The 19,925-nt window shown below is 45.3% G+C and overlaps 1 protein-coding gene across 2 annotated transcripts in view; it reads left to right on the forward strand.

The window, feature by feature from the left end:
- GATAD1 (GATA zinc finger domain containing 1) overlaps positions 1 to 19,925 on the forward strand; it is a 50,863-nt gene that overhangs the window by 18,969 nt on the left and 11,969 nt on the right. The window lies entirely within an intron of this gene.

Here is a 19,925-nt window from a genome sequence, read left to right on the forward strand (position 1 = left end):
TGCACTCCAGCTTGGGTGACAAAAGTGAAAATGTCTCAAGAAAAAAAGAGGCAATCACTAACCTATGTTGTTTATTAAACATGACAGCCTGATGAAGTAATTGCCCAACTATAACAGAAAAGCTACAATCTATTTTTTGTTTGTTTTGTTGTTGTTGCTGTTGCTGTTGTTTGAGATGGAGTCTTGCTCTGTTGCTCAGGCTGAAGTGCAATGGCGAGACCTCTGCTCACTGCAACCTCCGCTTCCTGGGTTCAAGTGATTCTCCTGCCTCAGCCTCCTGAGTAGCTGGGACTTCAGGTGCATGCCACCATGCCTGACTAATTTTTTGTATTTTTAGTAGAGATGGGGTTTCACTGTGTTAGCCAGGAAGGTCTTGATCTCCTGACCTTGTGATCTGCCCGCCTTAGCCTCTCGAAGTGCTGAGATTCCAGGCATTAGCCACCGCGCCTGGCTAAAGAGTACAATCTTTTTTTTTTTTTTTTTTTTTCTTCTTCTTCTTCTAGAGATATCTTTATGTAAACCAAGGAATGAGGACTCAAGATTATTTTGATACAGAATGAAAATACATAGGCTTCATTTATCTATTAATTTATACTTCCCATAGAGTTCTTAAAGAATTTCTAGCTTGTTTCTTTAAACATGTTTTATTAGCTTTCTAAATTATGTAAATAAATAAAACTGGAAAAACACAAAACCCAAAATCAATGTAGTAGAACTCCCTTGTTTCCCATACCCGCGTTGCCATAGTTAACAGTCGGTGTGCACCGTTACAGATGTTTTTTTCTATGAATATACAAACATTGGCTTATTTCTTGGACTTCATGTCGCAGTCTACGGAGAATCATGTGAACGAAATAAAAGCAAGACTCTCTGACCACTGCAAACCATAGCATTTCCAGATCTACTGACTCGGAATTCCGGTTTCTAGAGGACTGCACCCACGTGGCTCCGCACCTGCAGCAACTTGGTCTTTCTTCCTTTGCTGAGTTTGGTTAAGAGTAAGGGCTGATTGTTGAGTGGGCTCAGTTCACAGGTGCCTGAAATTCCGCAATGTTCCCTTCCCGCTAATTCCGCCTCTGAGAACCTTAGGAAAAAATGCTAACAGTTGGAGTGAATCGTCCTTAATCGCTCACTCCAATTATCTAGATGGGTCCAGGTTCGATTTCGATTCAGAGATGAGGACCAGGGGGCGGGGCGCTTCCAGGTGCGCCCCTGGCGAGGCCTGCCTCCCCGCGGAGCGGTCACGGGCCTTGTTGGCTGAGCTGGGCTTTTCAAAACCGGGTAATTTCTCCATCCTGTTGCGCCAGGCTTACCTGGCGGGGGGGGGGGGGGTGGGGGGGTGCTCAGGATTGTGTCAGCTGCGTCTCATTGTCATCTTGGAATGCAGTTCTCTGCCGAGCCCGCCGGAGCCTGTGGCTAGGACGGCGCGTCGGGTGGTCTCGGGGGCCCCTGCTGGTAAGTGTGGCTGGCGTCAAGGCCGCCTCTTGCTGGCGGAGTCCAGCAGTGTCCGTAGGGGGCTGTCAAAGTCTGGCCTTTTAGGTCTCGCCTGGGTATCCGCCCTGCCCTTGGGCTGCGGCCCGGGTTAGAGCCGAGCGCCCCGGCATCTGCGTTTCTGGCTTCCTGAGAGGGGCGTGGGATCTCGAGGAAACCCCTCTGCATGACCCCACGAGGAGAACCAAGCACCCCGCCCCCCCCACCAGTCCTGGACGGCTTCATAAGCCAGAGGATCCAGTGGCAGTGCCAAGCAGGGCACCACCCTGGTTATGAGCACTTAAGAGGGAGCAAAGGTCAGGCCCCAAGGTGGCCCAGACTTCCCTCCACGCCTCCTCTGTGGGGCCATTCCTCTCCACCCCCCAGCACTGGAGGAGGGGGCCGTGGTCGGTCTAGTTGCGGTCACAAACTGGCCAGAAAAGGCCACTGGAGTCTCGCCAGGCGATGCCCTTAGTCCCCTAGCCTCAGACGGACCACAAGAGGGTTCATCCGCAGCTGGAGGGGCGGAGGCTGGAGCTGAGTTCATTGTGTTTTGGAGTTTGGAGCTACTGGGCTTTCCTGGGGGGGTCTTTCCTGGAGACGCCCTTTCCCCAGCTTAACCCTAGGCTTTGCAGTTGGGTGTGTGGGGGCCAAAGGGTCCCAGGAAGCCGCGGAGAGCTGGGGCCTGGGCTCCAAAAGCTACAATCTTAACCTCAACTTCTGATAACACCATCTCTACTTCTAATCACCAACTTCTATGTGCCACCTGGTTAGCAGAAGCGGGATGCAAATAGGTTTGTTTTTTTTTTTACAAAAACAGTTGTACCTTACACACTCCTCCCCATGAATAGTGAAGGTGTGAGTGAAAAAGACAGCAATTTTATTTTTTTTGAAACAGGGTCTGGCACTGTCACCCAGGGTGGAGTTCCCTGGTGTGATCACAGCTCACTGCAGCCTCCACCATCTGGGCTTAAGTGATCCTCTCACCTCAGCCTCCTGAGTAGCTGGGAGCACAGTTGTGCACTACCATGTCCAGATTTTTTTTTTTTTTTTTTTTTTTTTTTTAAAGAGATGGGCTCTCACTATATTGCTTGGGCTAGTTCTCAAACTCCTGGCCTCAAGCAATTCTCCCACCTTGACCTCCCAAAGGGCTATGATTACAGGGGTGAGCCACCGCACCCAGCCAGCAATTTTAGAATAAAGGGTGAAGGTGCCAGGATTTTCCTGGCTCTTCATTCTTAGTCTGACCTAGGTGTGAGAATTTGGTCACTGTCTATAACTATATTTGGAGTTGTAATAAGTGGGGAAATATAATTTAAAAAACAAAATCCTTCTCTCAACCCAGGAATCCTCTCCATGAAGGTAGTAGAGAAAGAAAAGTTTTACTACTGAATAAACATTAAATGAGAACACAAGCACTTTGCTAAGAGACCACAAAGATAGAAGAAAATTTCACCTTTTTTTTTCTTTTTTCTTTTTTCTTTTTCTTTTTTTTTTTTGAGACAGAGTTTCGCTCTTGTTACTCAGGCTGGAGTGCAATGGCGGCGATCTCACCGCAACCTCCGCCTCCTGGGTTCAGGCAATTCTCCTGCCTCAGCCTCCCAAGTAGCTGGGACTACAGGTGTGCGCCACCATGCCCAGCTAATTTTTGTATTTTTAGTAGAGATGGGGTTTCACCATGTTGACCAGTATGGTCTCGATCTCTTGACCTCGTGATCCACCCGTCTTCACTGCAACCTCTGTCTCCTGGGTTCAAGCCCTTCTTCTGCCTCAGCCCCATGAATAGCTGGGATTACAGGCACAACCCACCATGCCTGGGTAATTTTTGTAATTTTAGTAGAGATGGGATTTCTTCATGTTGGCCAGGCTGATCTTGAATTCCTGACCTTGTGATCCGCCCACCTCGGCCTCCCAAAGGGCTGGGATTACAGGTGTGAGACACCACACCCGGCAATTTCACCCCTTTATACAGCCAAGCAGGTACAGCCTGTTACATGTTTGTTTTCAAGATAAATAGTCCTCAACTAAGAGAACTTGACAGTACCATTGGTTACACACAGTTCATCCTAACTTTACTTGATAATTGATGTGACCATCTGTGTTATCTAAGATACCAATTTTTCTGAGGTGGGGGCAGTGTGGAAACAGGAGTTACTTTTACAACTTGGTGCAAGGCGCTCACTGAGGTTAGGCTGTTACCATCCCACAGAGACTGGGAGATGGGTATGCTATCTGGTGATGTTTACATTTCAAAGACATGGCTTCCAGGTCCTTGAGAAAGACATTGGTCATAAAGCTGACAAAAGGCTGATTCAATTTTTAACTATCTATGTATTTCAGGCTGGGCACAGTGGTTCATGCCTGTAATCCCAGCACTTTGGGAGGCCAAGGCAGGAGGATCACCTGAGGGCAGGAGTTCCAAGACCAGCCTGGCCAACATGGTAAAACCCCATCTCTACTAAAAATACGAAAAACTAGCCAGGCATGGTGACATGTGCCTGTAATCCCAGCTACTCAGGATGCTGAGGCAGGAGGATCACTTGAATGTGGGAGGTGGAGGTTGCAGTGAGTCGAGATTGCACCACTGCACTCCAGCCTGTGAGACAAGAGCAAAACTCATTATCAAAAAAAAAAAAAAAAGTGTGTGTGTGTGTGTGTGTGTGTGTGTACTTCAAAGAGACTGAGAAAGTACTTACAAGTTTTTTCAGGTAATAACCTGACATAAAGGGAGGGGAGGAAAATTTCTTGCCTCATTTTCAACAGGTGGAATTAAACCTATTATTTTAAATTCATATTTATCCTTACAGTGCCCATCCTAAATTTGGAAGAGGAAGGACGTGAGCCAACTTTTGGCTCAGGCTCTCGTATCAGGGCTTCTATTAGTACATATGGTACCTTTGTTAGATTTTCAAAATGGCAGCCACTTTGGACTGATCAAGTTGCGAAGCTGAATTAATTGCTGCTGTAGTAAGGGAGAGCTATGCCAGTCAGGCCCAGGCTCCCTTAGCAGAACAGACTGCTGATCTTCTATGGGGTTTGGGGAAAGCTGGAAGTCTAAGGACAGGCAGACTGGAGAGGTACCAACAGGATGATGATGTCATCTAGGGTGGGGATTGATTTGGGAGCCCTACTTAGAGAAGTGAAGAAGGAGTTTAATCTGCTTCAGGCAGAAAAATGCCTAGGAGTAGAATGTCCAGGGCAGGTATGTCAGCTCACTGATGCCATCAAGGAACTAGGGTCCTTCTGTTTTCTTGCCCTACCATTACTGGCCTGCGTGTTTTCACCCTCATGGTTGCAAGATAATTGCTGTATCTCCAGGCATTATGCCCTCATTCCAGAAAAAAAGCCTGCCCCAGGGACTTCTATGTACGTTCACAGTCCAGAACTATGTCACATAGCTACAAATGACTGCCATGAAGATCATGGGACTCAGTAATTCACTTTCCAGAGTACAGGAAGGCAAGGGAGGTGATGTTGGAATGGATGTTGAATGAATTCATCTATAGGATATACCGCAACGTCAGGAATAAGTGGGAGACGGTGCAATAGAAATGGGCTGAATTTAATGAGGATAGGTGGCTGCTGGGGTGGCAGGGGTCAGGCAGTTGGAGTGTAAGAGGCCAGGTGGATGTAGCTACCATAGTCGGCAGTAAAGCCAGCGTGTTAATTACAGTGGTCTGACCTGCAGGGATATTTGGTGCTGCCTAATCATGGTAATACTAGAGTTATTAAGAAATAATTTTTAGGCAGCTAGCAAGAGTAAAGATTCTCAGTGGAAATTTTCTTGTAATAACACTAACTCCAGGAATTAGTGTTAGTGCATACCCAGTGTCTGATAATCCCCAGAGAGTCTGTGCCCTTGGATCCTGTGGGGAAGGCTTGGAGGAAAGCAGATTCATGGCAAGAACTTGTGATGTGATGGCAGGGCCCTTTTCCTGGCTCTTCATTCTTAGTCTGACCTAGGTGTGAGAATTTGGTCAGGGGCCATAACTATATTTGTAGTAAGAAGCAACCCCAAACCATTTCTAACAGAAAACTTGGCTTAAAGAGCCAGGCTGGCAAGCTTTGATATGCAAATGAAGGCCATTAAAAACTAGGTCCACCCAACATAGCTGATTCCCATCCTCTTCTCCTTGTCACCACATGTGCAACATGTCATGGTTCCCTCCAGATAACTCATGTATATTCAGATCATCATGGCGACCCACATTTGCATATTAAATAACTAAGGTGGAAGGGCCAGTTTTTTGCAGCCTACATGAATCACAAACCTGGTCAAACCAATCCCCTGGGCCCTAGGTAAATCAGACACTGCCTCCTCCAGCCTCCCAATATAATCAACCACTTTTCTGCTACACAAATGGTTTTTTCTCCTGGCTTGGAGCCCCCTCATCCCTCTATCTTTGTTTTTTATTGTTCTTTTTTTTTTGTATTTTTATTTTATTTCATTTATTGCATTTTAAGTTTTGGGGTACATGTGAAGAACATGCAAGATTGTTGCATAGGTACACACGTGGCAGTGTGATTTGCTGCCTTCCTCCCCTTCACCTATATCTGGCATTTCTCCCCATGCTATCCCCCACAAGTCCCCACCCCCCTCTGTCCCTGCCCTATTTCCCCCCAACAGACCCCAGTGTGTGATGTTCCCCTCCCTGTGTCCATGTGTTCTCATTGTTCAACACCCACCTGTGAGTGAGAACATGCAGTGTTTGATTTTCTGCTCTTGTGTCAGTTTGCTGAGAATGATGGTTTCCAGGTTCATCCATGTCCCTACAAAGGACATGAACTCATCATTTTTGATGGCTGCGTAATATTCCATGGTGTACGTGTGCCACATTTTCCCTGTCCAGTCTATCATCAATGGGCATTTGGGTTAGTTCTAGGTCTTTTCTATTGTAAACTGTGCTGCAGTGAACATTCATGTGCATGTATCCTTATCATAGAATGATTTATAATCCTTTGGATATATACCCAGTAATGGGATTGCTGGGTCATATGGAATTTCTATTTCTAGGTCCTTGAGGAATCGCCACACTGTCTTCCACAATGGTTGAACTAATTTGCACTCCCACCAACAGTGTAAAAGTGTTCCTATTTCTCCACATCCTCTCCAGCATCTGTTGTCTCCAGATTTTTTAATGACTGCCATTCTTTTTTTTTTAATTTTATTTATTTATTTATTTATTTTTTATTGCATTTTAGGTTTTGGGGTACATGTGATGAACATGCAAGATTGTTGCATAGGTACACACATGGCAGTGTGGTTTGCTGCCTTCCGTCCCCTCACCTGTATCTGTCATTTCTCCCCATGCTATCTCTTCCCATCTCCCCACCCCCACACCCCTCCCCCATTTCCCCCCAACGGACCCCAGTGTGTAGTGCTCCCCTCCCTGTGTCCATGTGTTCTCATTGTTCAACACCCGCCTATGAGTGAGAATATACAGTGTTTGATTTTCTGCTCTTGTGTAATGACTGCCATTCTAACTGGTGTGAGATGGTATCTCAATGTAGTTTTGATTTGCATTTCTCTAATGACCTGTGATGATGAGCATTTTTTTGTATGTTGGCTTCATGTATGTCTTCTTTTGTAAAGTGTTCATATCCTCTGCCCACTTTTGAATGGGCTTGTTTGTTTTTTTCTTGTAAATCTGTTTTAGTTCTTTGTAAATTCTGGATATCAGCCCCTTGTCAAATGGGTAAACTGCAAAAATTTTTTCCCATTCTGTTGGTTGCTGATTCACTCTAATGACTGTTTCTTTTGCTGTGCAGGAGCTGTGGAGTTTGATTAAGTCCCATTTGTCTATTTTGGCTTTTGTTGCCAATGCTTTTGGTGTTTTGGTCATGAAGTCCTTGCCTACGCCTATGTCCTGAATGGTTTTGCCTAGATTTTCTTCTAGGGTTTTTATGGTGTTAGGTCTTATGTTTAAGTCTTTAATCCATCTGGAGTTAATTTTAGTGTAAGGTGTCAGGAAGGGGTCCAGTTTCTGCTTTCTGCACATGGCTAGCCTGTTTTCCCAACACCATTTATTAAATAGGGAATCCTTTCCCCATTGCTTGTTTTTGTCAGGTTTGTCAAAGATCGGATGGTTGTAGATGTGTGGTGTTGCCTCCGAGGCCTCTGTTCAGTTACATTGGTCTATATCTCTGTTTTGGTACCAGTACCATGATGGTTTTTTTTGTTTTGTTTTGTTTTTTGTTTGTTTGTTTGCTTGTTTTGAGATGGAGTTTCGCTCTTGTTACCCAGGCTGGAGTGCAATGGCGCGATCTCGGCCCACTGCAACCTCCGCCTCCTGGGCTCAGGCAATTCTCCTGCCTCAGCCTCCTGAGTAGCTGGGATTACAGGCACGTGCCACCACGCCCAGCTAGTTTTTTGTATTTTTAGTAGAGACGGGGTTTCACCATGTTGACCAGGATGGTCTTGATCTCTCGACCTCGTGATCCACCTGCCTCGGCCTCCCAAAGTGCTGGGATTACAGGCTTGAGCCACCACGCCCGGCAATGATGTTTTGATTACTGTAGCCTTGTAGTATAGTTTGAAGTCCAGTAGTGTGATGCCTCCTGCTTTGTTCTTTTTGCTTAGAATTGACTTGGCTATGCGGGCTCTCTTTTGGTTCCATATGAAGTTTAAGGTGTTTTTTTCCAGCTCTGTGAAGAAGGTCATTGGTAGCTTGATGGGGATAGCGCTGAATCTGTAAATTACTTTGGGCAGTATGGCCATTTTCACGATATTGATTCTTCCTAACCATGAACATGGAGTGTTTCTCCATCCGTTTGTGTCCTCTCTTATTTCGTTGAGCAGTGGTTTGTAGTTCTCCTTGAAGAGGTCCTTTATGTTCCTTGTTTCATGTATTCCTAGGTATTTTATTCTCTTTGTAGCAATTGTGAATGGCAGTTCGTTCTTCATTTGACTGTCTTTAAGTCTGTTATTGGTATACAGAAATGCTTGTGATTTTTGCACATTGATTTTGTATCCTGAGACTTTGCTGAAGTTTATCAGTTTCAGGAGATTTTAGTCTGAGGCAATTTTCAGGGGTCTTCTAGATATACATGTCGTCTGCAAATAGAGAAAATCTGACTTCTTCCTTTCCTATTTGAATACCCTTTATTTCTTTTTCTTGCCTCATTGCTCCAGCTAGAACTTCCAGTACTATATTGAATAGGAGTGGTGAGAGAGGGCATCCTTGTCTAGTGCCAGATTTCAAAGGGAATGCTTCCAGTTTTTGCCCATTCAATATGATATTGGCTGTTGGTTTGTCATAAATAGCTTTTATTATTTTGAGATACGTTCCGTCAATACCTAGTTTATTGAGGGTTTTTAGCATAAAGGGCTGTTGAATTTTTTCAAAGGCCTTCTCTGCATCTATTGAGATAATCATGTGGTTTTTGTCTTTGGTTCTGTTTATGTGGTGAATTACGTTTATAGACTTGCGTATGTTGAACCAGCCTTGCATCCCCGGGATGAATCCTTCTTGATCATGGTGGATAAGCTTTTTGATGTGCTGTTGCAATTGGCTTGTCAGTATTTTATTGAAGATTTTTGCATCTATGTTCATCACGGATATTGGCCTGAAGTTTTCTTTTCTTGTTGAGTCTCTGCTGGGTTTTGGTATCAGGATGATGTTGGTCTCATAACATGATTTGGAAAGGATTCCCTCTTTTTCGATTGTTTGGAATAGTTTCAGAAGGAATGGTACCAGCTCCTCTTTGTATGTCTGGTAGAATTCGGCTGTGAACCCATCTGGACCTGGGCTTTATTTTGGGTGGTAGGCTCTTAATTGCTACCTCAACTCCAGACCTTGTTATTGGTCTATTCAGGGTTTTGACTTCTTCCTGGTTAAGGCTTGGGAGGATGCAAGTGTCCAGGAATTTATCCATTTCTTCCAGGTTTACTAGTTTATGTGCATAGAGTTGTTTGTAATAATCTCTGATGATGGTTTGAATTTCTGTGAAATCTGTGGTGATATCCCCTTTATGATTTTTTTATTGCATCAATTTGGTTATTCTCTCTTCTTTTTTATTAATCTGGCTAGTGGTCTGTCTCTCTTGTTTATCTTTTCGAAAAACCACCTCCTGGATTTATTGATTTTTTTGAAGGGTTTTTTGTGTCTCTATCTCCTTCAGTTCTGCTCTGATCTTAGTTATTTCCTGTCTTCTGCTAGGTTTTGAGTTTTTTTTTATCTTGCTCCTCTAGCTTTTCCAATTTTGATGATAGGGTGTCAATTTTAGATCTCTCCTTTCTTCTCATGTGGGCACTTATTGCTATATATTTTCCTCTAGAGACTGCTTTAAATGTGTCCCAGAGATTCTGGTATGTTGTGTCTTCATTCTCGTTGGTTTTGAAGAAGATCTTTATTTCTGCCTTCATTTCATTGTTTATCCAGTCAACATTCAAGAGCAAGTTGTTCCGTTTCCATGAGGCTGTGCGATTCTGGGTTAGTTTCTGAATTCTGAGTTCTAACTTGATTGCACTGTGGTCTGAGAGACTATTTGTTATGATTTCTGTTCTTTTGTAATTGCTGAGGAGTTATTTGCTTCCAGTTATGTGGTCAATTTTAGAGTAGGTGTGATGTGGTGCTGAGAAGAATGTATATTCTGTGTATTTGGGTTGGAGAGTTCTGTAAATGTCTATTAGGTTTGCTTGTTCCAGGTCTGAGTTCAAGTCCTGGATATCCTTGTTAATTTTCTGTCTGGTTGATCTGTATAATATTGACAATGGGGTGTTAAAGTCTCCCACTATTATTGTGTGGGAGTCTAAGTCTCTTTGTAAGTCATTAAGAACTTGCCTTATGTATCTGGGTGCTCCTGTTTTGGGTGCGTATATATTTAGGATCATTAGCTCTTCTTGTTGCAGTGATCCTTTTACCATTATGTAGTGTCCTTCTTTGTCTCTTTTGATCTTGTTGCTTTAAAGTCTATTTTATCAAAAACAAGAATTGCAACTCCTGCTTTTTTTTTGCTCTTTATTTGCTTGGTAAATCTTCCTCCATCCCTTTATTTTGAGCCTTTGTGTATCCTTGCATGTGAGATGGGTTTCCTGGATACAGCACACTGATGGGTTTTGGCTTTTTATCTAGTTTGCCAGTCTTTGTTTTTTGATTGGGGCTTTTAGTCCATTTACATTTAGGGTTAATATTGTTATGTGTGAATTTGATACTGCCATTTTGATGCTAGCTGGCTGGTGTGCCCATTAGTTAATATAGATTCTTTATTGTGTTGATGCTCTTTACCATTTGGTTTATTTTTGGAGTGGCTGGTACTGGTTGTTCCTTTCTATGTGTAGAGCCTCTTTCAGGAGCTCTTGTAAAGCAGGCCTGGTGGTGATGAAATCTCTGAGTACTTGCTTGTTCGCAAAGGATTTTATGTTTCCTTCACTTATGAAGCATAGTTTGGCTGGATATGCAATTCTGGGTTGAAAGTTCTTTTCTTTAAGGATGTTGAATATTGGCCCCCACTCTCTTCTGACTTGTAGGGTTTCCACTGAGAGATCTCCTGTGAGACGGATGGGCTTCCCTTTGTGGGTAACCCGACCTTTCTCTCTGGCTACCCTTAGCATTTTCTCCTTCATTTCAACCCTGGTGAATCTGACGATTATGTGCCTTGGGGTTGCTCTTCTTGAGGAATATCTTTGTGGTGTTTTCTGTATTTCCTGGACTTCAATATTGGCCTGCCTTGCTAGGTTGGGGAAGTTTTCCTGGATAATATCCTGAAGATTATTTTTCAGCTTAGATTCATTCTCTTCATCACATTCTGGTACACCAATGAAACGTAGATTAGGTCTTTTCACATAGTCCCATATTTCTTGGAGACTTTGTTCATTCCTTTTTACCCTTTTTTTTCTCATCTTGCCTTCTCGTTTTGTTTTATTGAGTTGATCTTCGACCTCTGATATCCTTTCTTCTGCTTAGTCAATTCAGCTGTTGAAATTTGTGCATGCTTTGTGAAGTTCTCGTTGTGTTTTTCAGCTCCATCAATTCGCTTATATTCCTAAGTTGTCCATTCTCATTGGCATTTCGTCAAATCTTTTTTCAAGGTTCTTAGTTTATTTGCATTGGGTTAGAACATGTTCTTTTAGCTCATGGAAGTTCCTTGTTACCCACCTTCTGAAGTCTGATTCTGTCATTTCATCACACTCCTTCTCCATCCAGCCTTGTTCCCTTGCTGGTGAGGAGTTGTGATCCCTCGTAGGAAGACAGGTGTTCTGGTTTCGAGTATTTTCATCCTTTTTGCACTGGTTTCTTCCATGTTTGTGGATTTATCCACCTGTCATCTTTGTAGTTGCTGACTTTCAGATTGGGTCTCTGAGTGGACGTCCAGTTTGTTGGTGATGAAGTTATTTCTGTTTCTTAGTTTTTCTTCTAACAGCCTGGTCCCTCTGCTGTAGGGCTGCTGAGGTCCACTCCAGGCCCTGCTTGCCTGGGGATCACCTGCAGCAGCTGCAGAACAGTAAGGGTTGCTGCCAGTTTCTTTTTCTGCTATCTTTGTCCCAGAAGGATACCCATCAAATGTCAGTCTGATCTCTCCTTTATGAGGCGACTCTTTGGATATACGGGGGTCAGGGAGCTGCTTGAGGAGACAATCTGTCCGTTATAGGAGCTCAAGTGCTGAGCTGTGAGCTCTGTTGTTCATTCAGAGCTGCTGGGCAGGTATGTTTAGGTCTGCTGCAGCAAAACTCATAAACGCCTTTTTTTTCCCCAGGTGCTCTGTCCCAGGGAGTTAGAGCTTTATTTATGAGTTTCTGTTGTGCTGCTGCCTTTTTTTCAGGGCTGCCCTGTGCAGCAAGGAGGCAGCCTAGTCACTGTCTGCCTGCAGAGACTTTGCTAAGCTGCTGTGGGCTCCACCGAGCTGCTGTGTGAACTTCCCTGCAGTCCTGTTTACATGAGTGTAGTTAGAACTGTCTCGGCATTGGTGGCCCACCTCTGTAATGGCGGACTCTCTCTAATGGCAGGTTGCCTCAGCAATGGCGGACTACCTCCACAGAGGTGGACTGCCTCGGTAATGATGGACACCCTTCCCCCACAGAGCTGGACCATTCTGGGTTCAGCTGTGCTTGCTGTGAAACTCTCAACCCAGAGCATTTCCAATTGCTGTTCTTTTTTTTTGGGGTGGGGGGGGGCGGGGGGAAGCGGGGAGTGGGACCAGCTGTGCCTGATCACCTGGCTCCCTGCCTCTGAGCCTTTTTGTTTGTTTTTTTTTTTTTAGTTGAACGGTCGTCTCTCTCCCAGGTGTTCCAGTCGCCTATTGAAAAGGCCCCAGGATCTGTGTGATTTCCCCTGCGGTGATTCACTGCGCTGGCTGAAACAGCGGTGCTGAGATTCGTGGGGCTCTTTTTTTTTGCCCAGGGATCTCCTGGCCTGGCTCCCTGTTTCAGACCCCTTTTTAATCAGATGAATGGGCAACTGTGCCTTCCTGGGGCTCCAATCGCCAGCTAAAAGGGCACCTGGACCAGTGTATTTTGTATGGAGAACCGCCACGCTGGGGCACCAGCAAAGCAGCCATGCCAGCCAAAACAGCTGTGCCAATCAAAACAGCCATGCTGGTGACCCATAGGTCTCCTCCACCTGGGAGCCTCCTGGTCTGTGGGCAATAAAAATCCGTCTGGAAATGCGGCGTTCACTCACCCTCCGCACTTTCACTGGGAGTTGCAATCCTGAGCTATTCCTAAACGGCCATCTTGGATCTCCCTCCAACCTATTTCCTGTCTTTGTTAAACTCTCTGCTCCTTAAAATGACTCCATCTGTGTCCATGTCATTTTATCTAAATCAGTGCAAGACCAAGGATCCTGGTGTTCCTCTATTCATTAGAGCCAAATCATTTGTGTCCTTAAGACCAAAATACATGGGCAAAGATCCTATTTGATTCTTGTAATTTAAAAATCTCCCACTTAGTAAACAAAGGCCTGATTTGAGTCACCACTCTATAGTAGTTATGGCCCCGACCAAATTCTCACACCTAGGTCAGACTAAGAATGAAGAGCCAGGAAAAGGGCCCTGCCATCACATCACAAATTCTTGTGATGAGTCTCCTTTCCTCCAAGCCTTTCCCACAGGATCCAAGGGCACCAGACTCTCTGGGGATTATCAGACACTGGGTATGCACTAACACTAATTCCTGGAGACTCAGAATTCCACTGTGACTTATCTGTCAGAGTGAAAGCATTACTGCTACATTGAGGGAGTAGCCCTCACAAACAGTGGAGTTAGGAAATCTTCAAAGCGAACAGAATTGTTAAGCAATATATCTCCTCCATTTTGTCAGGAGGGAGAGATGTCTGATATAAAAATCTGTGCTGATTTATAGATAGTGGCTAATAATGTAACCAGATGACCAGAAATTTGGAAAGAACACAACTGGCTCTAAGGTCTCAGGGAAAGGTATACCCAGAGTTCTTGGAATGGGCCCAAAGAATCAGAATATCTGTGTCCTATGTGAATGCTCACCTAAAAGCCTTCAGTGCTTATACTAATCAAGTGGTCAAGACAGCCTCTCTGTGGATGTCAGTTAGCTGTCTTTTCCAGCCACCCCAGTGCTTAAGATTCATGTTCAAAGTGGCCAAGATTGCAGAGATGTGGCCTCCACAATGTGGACTTTCTCCTCACAACTGACATGACAACCCAGCTATCCTGACAGCCTAATTGTCATTAAGTGTGCTTTGAATGAAGAGACCCCTAAGCAGGCTTTGTGTCAGCAACATGACTGTTTCTTCACCTGGGTGCAGGCAGGCTGAGTCTGAAGAGGGAGTCAGCAGACTGAGTGGTGGGATAGGAGTTGGTTTTATAGGTTTGGGGTAGGCAGTGGGAAGGTTAGAGAAGTTATAGTTCAGGGCAGTTTTTGCAAGCTGGGAGGGGGTTGTAGGATCTGGAGTCAGAGGTTGACCTATCAGTTGAGCAAGATTGGTTCCAAAGTCCAGTTGCCTTATCAGTTGAGGCAGGAATCAGGAGCAATAGAAGAATATCTCAAAGTTAATTAGGTGCTGCAGGGATTGGTCATTCTTCTCCTTTGGTGGTTTTCCAGTTACTTCAGACTTTCTAGTTCCGGGAACTCATCTGAAGGTGTACGTGCAGGTCACAGAGGTTACCACTGCCATCCATGGCACAGTCGGCCTAAAAGACCTCACATTCCTGTCTTTTTATATTAGTAATATAAAGGAAAAAGAAATGAAGAGTGGAGGGCAGTGGAGTATTAGGAAGGCCAGCACAGAGGGGTGATGGCCTTCTCAGGGCTTCTTCAAGTGGAATTGGGGTGGCGTGGAAACCTAAAAATGGGAAAGAATTTAGACTGCTGGGAGATCTTAGGGCAAGGGTGGTATTGTGGAGTTGTTAGAAGGAGCATTTGTCATATTGACTGATTGGTTATCACTTGTATGTGATTTTGTTGGAATTGAGAGATCAATCGGAAAACACAGGATCCAAATAAAAGAAGGATAAAGATAGGTATCAGAGGACTAAGGACTGGAAGAAGCCATGACACTCAGAGAGTATACAGACAGTCCAGCCAGATCCAGAATAACTGTTTGCCTGATTAGCGAGTTTTTGGGCTCTCTTAATCTACTGATGGCATCATATACGAGGCCAGACTGGTTTACATATAAACAATGTTCTTCATTTAGGAATAGGCAAAGACCTTCTTTTTCATCAGTCAGTAAATCAAGACCTCTGTGGTTTTGGAGGACAACTGCAGCTAGGGAATTTACTTGAGCTTGAAAAAGGGATAGCGATTGAGTTAATTCTGCAATGGTAGCAGAGAAATCGTTAGAGAGGCTACGGGAGGTGACGACTGAAGTGGTAAGGCCTGCTTTGCCTGTGCCGAGTACAGTAGTAATTCCTAACCCTACAAGTAAGGGGATCAATGGAATGACCTGCTTGTGTCATGTGGGGACCACAAGGGGAATAGGGAGGCTTTTGTCTCCATTGGCAAAATGAATTTTGGGAGTAAGGAAAACTAGGGAAAAGTGCCTGTGCAGTTGTAGGAAGGCAGATGTAGGAGGAAGAACCACAAAGGACAAAAAGTCCTTGGCTTAGACAGAACTGGAAGTGTAAACTGAAAAGGGGACAAAGTGTTCTGAGGGGGCTGGGGCTTTGGACCTATATGCCGAGGGAGCCAGCAAGGGCTGTGGCTGTTAAAGGTTGTAGTGGGGTTTGGTAGGGTAACTATGCGGAGGGAGAGCTTTTGTTTTCATGGTGTATAAGGAAGCATGTGATATCTATAAGTAACCACTCACTTTCATTAACAAGATTGGGTGTGAGCAAACAGAAAGAGGGGTCTGGAGGAGATTTCCTGGGGGATTCCAATAGGCGATTGTAGGGAAATGCATAAGGGAGCAATGATAGGAATAATTGTGTGTTTAGCGGTCCAAGAACGGGGCCGGGGGCGGGTGTTGACATACGGGAAAGATTACTTAAGTAGGTGTGTAGAAGAGCAGCAGCCTGTTGGGATGAGATATCTGGGATGTCTCTGTCGACTCCGTGTAGGAGGTAGAGGAGTTCTTCTGGGGGTACAGGTGGGGGTGTTGAAGAAAGTCTGGAGGTATAGAGAAATGGGAGAGTTCGTCCAGTCGGCTAGTAGGGCGGGAATGGCTGTGTAGTGGGATGAGGAGAGGGAAATGCATAGCCAGCAATCTCTGGCTAAGGAAGGGTTTGAGTTGGCTGGGAGAGAGTGGGTTAGGTTCGTTGTATGTTGGAGGTAATCAGGGAGAGGTATGGGGTAGCCGGAGAACGGGAGCGAGATCAAGAGTGAGTATACTAGGCTGAGGCAGGTAGATCATGAGGTCAGGAGTTCGAGACCAGCCTGGCCAACATGGCAAAACCCCATCTCTACTAAAAATGCAAAATTAGCTGGGCATGGTAGTGGGTGCCTGTAATCCCCTACTAGGGAGGCTGAGGCATTAGAATTGCTTGAATCTGGGAGGTGGAGGTTGCAGTGAGCCGAGATTGTGCCATTGCACTCCAGCCTGGGTGACAAGACTCTGTCTCAAAAAAAAAAAAAAAAAAAAAAGTGAGTATGAAACAAAAGAAGAGGACTTCATTGGGGTGGAAGAAGAGTTCCTTGCCACTGAAGATCATCTAACCACTCTAAAAGAGAGCTGAGGATGGCAGCCTGGGGATAAAACCATGAAATATCAGCCGTAATTGCCTGAAGGAAAAATGTAAACCAGCAATGTAAACAAGAACAGGGCATTCAAGTTACTTTGGGAATTCGAGTGAGCTTTAGGGAGGTTGGGGAGAGTACTTGTGACTCTGGCTGTCTGATGGGAACAGCTTCACCCTGGAAGGGTGAACCCACTGGGGAGAGTCTTGCAGGCAGACAGCAGTTGGGGTGATGTAGAAAACCAGAGATTGTAGAGACCTGGGGGTTAGGCTTTTAACTGGGACTGGCCTTCCAGCTAGGGTGTTCTCATATGGCCAGGTGTCTGCAGTGGGTAAGAGGAAATTAGCAGCCTAGTGGATTTCATGTCTGGCCTGTTGGAGGACTGTAAGATAGTCACCAAGAGGACTAGTGTCTGGAATAAGGTTAGGCCCAAGCAGAAAGGTGTGGCCATATAGAGTTCAAGGGGCTATACCCTGTGGGTTCTTTAGGAGTGGCTTGAATCCTGAGTCCGCTGCAGTGAGTAACTCTGGCCTTGGCTGGGAGGAGACTGGCCTTAAGGAGGGCCTTTATTAAGGGGGCATTGATAATAGTGGACCCTTGTGTAGTGAGAAAACCTCTTTCTGCCCATATAACAGCATGGTGGTGAAGGATGTGGAAGGCATATTTAGAGTCAGTGTAAATATTAACATGTAGTCCTTTGGCAAGAGTAAGAGCATGGGTTAGGGCAATTAGTTTAGCTTGCTGAGAAGTGGTGGCCGGGGGAGTGTGGCAGCCTCGATAATACTGAGTGGGATACAACAGCATAACCAGCTTTGGCCAGCCGACTAGGCTTTGAAGAACTGCAAACCATGTGTGGTCTGGGTCTGGATCAGGAAAAAGAGAAATATGGGGAAATGGGGAAGATGCTATATGGATTAGGGAGATACAGTTATGGGGTTCAGGGTTTATGTTGGATATTAAGTGAGAGACTGGGTTGAAGTCAGGACTGAGAGCAATGGTTACTATGGGTGTTTTAATGAATAGTGAATAGAGTTGGAGGCGGCGAGGGGCAGATAGTATGTGTGTAAGGTGTGAAGAGGAAATTAAACTTTGGAGGTTGTGAGAGCTGTAGAGGGTAAGTAGAGTGTAGCCTGTAATTTTAAGGGATTCTAGGAGTATTACAGCCGTGGTAGCCACGGTGCGTAAACATGACGCCAGCCTAGGACTGTGAGGTCAAGTTGTTTAGACAAGAAGGCGTCTGGTCTTGGGCCTGGCTCTTGTGTAAGAACCCTGACTGTGCAGCCTTTTTATTTCTACCGTGTGTTGGGGAAGAGTTGGGAGGAGTTGGGGAGTTAGTGTAGGGGCTGTTTCTATGGCTTTCTTTAGAGAACAAATGGTAGAATGGGGGAAGGATTTGGGTCTATGGGGTCAGCTAGGTTTCCTTTTGTAAGGAAGTGGTTTGGTTAGGAGAGCAAAACCTCCTGGTATCCAGAGGTGAAAGTATCCTGGGAAAGGGTTTGACTGAAGTAATGAGGGCTATCTCGAAAACCTTGGGGAAGAACGGTCCAAGTTAACTGCTGGGACTGGTGGGTGTCAGGTCAGTCCAAGTAAAGGCGAAAAGAGGCTGAGAGGAGGGGTGTAAGGGGATGGTAAAAAAGGCGTCTTTCAGGTCAAGAACAGAATAGTGAGTTGTGGAAGCGGGTATGGAAGGAAGGAGGGTATAGGTGTTTGGTACTATGGGATGGATGGGGGAGTAAAATCTGATTGATGAGGTGGGATTTGTCTAGTTTTTGGACAGCTAAGATAGGGAAATTGTATAGAGTCTGTAGGAATTAAAAAGGCCATGTTGTAATGGTTGGGTGATAACAGGCTTTAGGCCTTCTAAAGCCTGTTGTGGGATGGGGTACTGGTGCTGGGCGGGGTAAGGGTGGTTAGGTTTTAATGGGATGATAAGAGGTGCATGGTCATTTTGACAGGGATGGGGTGGATGTGTCCCATACCTTTGGGTTGAGGTAAGGAGATGTGATGGGGGGTTGTGAGGGAGATTTAGAATTGGGTAGTAGGGTGGCAATGAGGTGTGGCTTAGTCCAGGAATAGCTAAGGAGGCAGACAATTTTGCTAGGATATCGTGGCCTAACAGGGGAACTAGACAAGTGGGGATGATTAGGAAAGAACGTGGAAAGGAATGCTGGCCTAATTGACACCAGACTTGGGGAGTTTTGAGAGGCCTGGAGGCCTTGCCGTTAATTCTCACAACAGTTATGGAGGCCAAGGAGACAGGTCCTTGAAAAGAAGGCAGCATGGGGTGGGTGGCCTCTGTGTTGATTAAGAAGGGGATGGACTTACCCTCCACTGTAAGAGTTACCCAAAGCTTGGCATCCATCATGGTCCTGGAGGCCTCCAAGATGTTCGGGCAGCGTCAGTCTTCAGCTGCCAAGCCGAGGAGATCTGGGAAGCATTCGGTCTAGGAGCTTCCATTTGGAGCTCTGGGATCAGCGACATGAGTTAGACAGTCCGACTTTCAATGGGGGCTCCACACAGACAAGGCAGGGCTTAGGAGGAATCCCGGGCTATGGGCATCCCTTGGCCCAGTGGCCAGGTTTCCAACAACTGAAGCAAGGTCCAGGAGGGGTGGCTGGATGCTGCAGTCTGGGCACTTTGAAGTCTGTGAGCTGGTGGTGTGGCTGGGGTCTGACTGACGGCAGAGGCAAGCATTCATGGTTGTGAGATGCGCTGCTGCTGGGCAGCTTTTTTCCTATTATTATTATTTTTTTATGGTTTGCATGTCATATATATATATATATATATATATATATATATATATATTTTTTTTTTTTAATTGCATTTTATGTTTTGGGGAAGGCTAGGTTGATTGATTCCTGTTGTGGGGTTTGAAGGCCAGATTCTAATTTCTATGGCTTGTTGTAATGTTAGGGGCTGATTGGGTGATAAAATGCATATTGCACATTTTTAAGGGGTGAGAATAGAAGGATAACATTTAAGTTACTCCAGGTGAGATTATAGGACTGGGATAAGTATTGGGACTTCGGTATATATTTAGTAGGATCTGATGAAAAGGAGCCTAACTGTTGGCCGATTTGAGAAAGGTTGGATAAAGAGAAAGGAACGTGTACCCTAACTGTGCCTTTGGCTCCAGCCACCTCTCGAAGGGGCAATTGTTGGGCAGGGGTGGAGGAGTTAGCCATGGGACTAAACTGTAAACAGGATGGGGTATGAGGCGGGAAGGTGACAGGAGGGGAATAAGGAGGTGGGTTGTGGGCAGAGGAAGAGGAGGGAGGCTTTCTGAATGGGGGAGGGGTTAGGGCCTGGATTAGGGTCTAGTTCAGATAGGCGGGGAGGAGAAAGGTTGGAAGGGTTTATGGCCAAGGAA

Source organism: Saimiri boliviensis, chromosome 10 (assembly GCF_048565385.1).
Source record: "Saimiri boliviensis isolate mSaiBol1 chromosome 10, mSaiBol1.pri, whole genome shotgun sequence".
NCBI classification, from domain to species: Eukaryota; Metazoa; Chordata; class Mammalia; order Primates; family Cebidae; genus Saimiri; species Saimiri boliviensis.